The sequence below is a fragment of the Glycine soja genome, chromosome 16, assembly GCF_004193775.1.
Source record: "Glycine soja cultivar W05 chromosome 16, ASM419377v2, whole genome shotgun sequence".
NCBI lineage: Eukaryota > Viridiplantae > Streptophyta > Magnoliopsida > Fabales > Fabaceae > Glycine > Glycine soja.
This window is the reverse complement of record NC_041017.1, coordinates 24,130,755-24,133,557: the sequence shown is the minus strand read 5'-3', so window position 1 is coordinate 24,133,557 and position 2,803 is coordinate 24,130,755. Positions and strand designations below refer to the sequence as shown.

The following is a 2,803-nucleotide window of genomic DNA, read 5'->3' as shown; positions in this document are numbered from 1 at the left end:
TGGTGGTCAGCAGAGGAGCACAAACCGCAAACCCTTGCGACAGGTACAGATTTCTGATTCAAGGCCAGCTGGGTTACCAAGTTGACCAACGCATCCAGTTTGCCTTCAAGCTTCTTAGTTTCAGATGATGCAGATGGGTTTGTAGCTACCTCATGCACTCCTCTAATGACTATGGCATCATTTCTGGCACTAAACTGCTGGGAGTTGGAGGCCATCTTCTCAATTAAATTTCTGGCTTCAGCAGGAGTCATGTCTCCAAGGGCTCCACCACTGGCAGCATCTATCATACTTCTCTCCATATTACTGAGTCCTTCATAAAAGTATTGGAGAAGAAGCTGTTCTGAAATCTGATGGTGGGGGCAACTGGCACATAGTTTCTTAAATCTCTCCCAGTACTCATACAGGCTCTCTCCACTGAGTTGTCTAATACCTGAGATATCCTTCCTGATGGCTGTGGTCCTGGAAGCAGGGAAAAATTTTTCTAAGAATACTCTCTTAAGGTCATCCCAGCTCGTGATGGACCTTGGAGCAAGGTAATACAGCCAGTCCTTTGCCACTCCCTCTAATGAGTGGGGAAAAGCCTTCAGAAATATGTGATCCTCTTGGACATCTGGGGGTTTCATGGTGGAGCAGACAATGTGAAATTCTTTCAAATGTTTGTGCGGGTCTTCACCTGCAAGGCCATGAAACTTTGGAAGCAAATGAATCAGTCCAGTTTTAAGAACATATGGGACATCCTCATCAGGGTATTGGATGCACAAGCTTTCATAGGTGAAATCAGGTGCAGCCATTTCCCTTAGAGTCCTCTCACGAGGTGGAGGTTGTGCCATGTTCTCAGAATGTGCAAAATCAGAATGCTCAGAATCAGAATGCTCAAAATTATAATGCTCAAGATCAGGATGTTCAAAATCACCAATAACAGAATGCATAGATTCACCAGTTATGGAATGCTCAGAATGATCAAAAGGTATAAAATGATGCCTAACTAATCTATGAAATGTCCTATCTATCTCAGGATCAAAGGGTTGTAAGTCAGATGGATTGCCTCTAGTCATACACTACATTCAACATGCACACAACTAGTTGCCTTGTCATGTAAATAAAGGTGTAGGTTTGAACTACAGCTACCCTCAAATGATATCCAAATGACTTGAAATTTTGTGAGCAACCTTATAAAATGATGAGAAGATAGCACAAAAAATTTCAGACGAAAATTCAAAGTCTAACTATGAAAGCTAAAATTGGTAGGTTAAGAAAAATAAGTGAATAAAACTTGAAAAATAAAAAACTTTTGACAGAATCGCTTTTTTTGGACGATGGAGACCTCAGCCGGCCTATGGATGGCTGCCACGGCGTAGGAAATTTTTTTCTACCCCAAATGCATATATAATAATTGCGATTCTGATAACCAGAGCAAAAGTTATGGCCGTTTGAAGTTTTGACAAACACAAAATTTGCTAGTTTTTTGGAACTTCCAAATCTGACCAAACTAAAGGCTCTAGCTATTTTTCCCACAAAATATGGATTAAAAGAAGTTACCACAAAAAAATTCAGCCAAAAATAACAACCCTAGCTACTAAAACAAAAAATCCCAAATAATTCAGCATGGGTGGTCGCTAAAATCCGTCTGTAGCTGATTTCTACTACTACTCTGTTTTTCCGCAAGCTGATTTCTACTACTACTCTGTTTTCAAGCACAATATTCACAGCAAAACACCCAAGACTGAAACAGGGGAAACGCTTAATGGTAAAACTGAAACAGAACACACATTAAACAAAATACCAAGACACTAATCAACACTAACACACATACTAACACAATACTAACAATTAAAACACGAAAGGATTAAACACACAACACTAGCTAGCTATTATGAACCTTTGGACACTGCTCCCCGGCAACGGCGCCAAATTTGATCGAGGCCGTACCCGAATCAAATAAACATGAAAATGCAGTAACTAGGAAGTGATCCTAGGTCGTTTCCCAACGAGCAGTGACAAGCCAAATGTTCATAATATGCTTGCAGTAACAGTAACGATGGGGGGGGGGGGGGTTTGGTTGTTTGGTAATTAAAGAGCAGAACAAATAAAATGGAATACGAAACTACTAATATTAAAAACGGGTTGTTTCCTCTGATTCAGAAGCCACTCTCTTATCCTGGGTTATGGAGAATTCGTCCCTAACAGTCAACCACTTAATCCAACCCTATTTCAATTTACTAAGCGAAAATCAACTTAGGGTTTTCAATACGTGATTAGGCACCACATACACCAGTTAGCCCTTCGTCCATTAAGCATGAACGCAAGTTAGGCTCAGAGGCAATTAATCGAACACGAAGCGTGCACTGATTAATATTCACGAAATTGGGATAACTGGTGAAGGGAAAACTGCCAGGAAACCACATTACAAGCGAAACCTCAAAGAGAGTTGGGCTTCGTCCTCAAAAGGAAACAACACCAGAAAATCTAGCCTTCCATGGATTCAAACAGAAAACGCAATTGAAACATGAAGCAGAAACGTAAATGAACGGAAACGTAAATGAACAGAAACGTAAACGAACAGAAATGTAAAATGGAACAGAAACGTAAATGAGAGTAAAAGAAGAAGCAAGAACGAAATTGTAATTAGAAGCAGAAAACGTAAAATTGCATTACGAACTCAGAAGCAGCAAAACAGAAAAACGAAAAACCCTAAAACAAAGCTCTGAATAATGGATAGCATAACAGAATAGAATGCCCTGCACGAATCCCAAGGCATCTATTTAAAAAGAGTCACTCAAAGTCACTGGGCCCTATTACAATA

At 40.0% G+C, this 2,803-nt stretch overlaps 1 non-coding gene across 1 annotated transcript; it reads left to right on the top strand.

The window, feature by feature from the left end:
* The first annotated feature begins 345 nt into the window (after window positions 1-345).
* LOC114391350 lies at window positions 346-452 on the top strand. Its single transcript, XR_003662140.1, has one exon. It is a non-coding gene; the product is annotated as a small nucleolar RNA R71 (small nucleolar RNA).
* The last annotated feature ends 2,351 nt before the right edge of the window (window positions 453-2,803 follow it).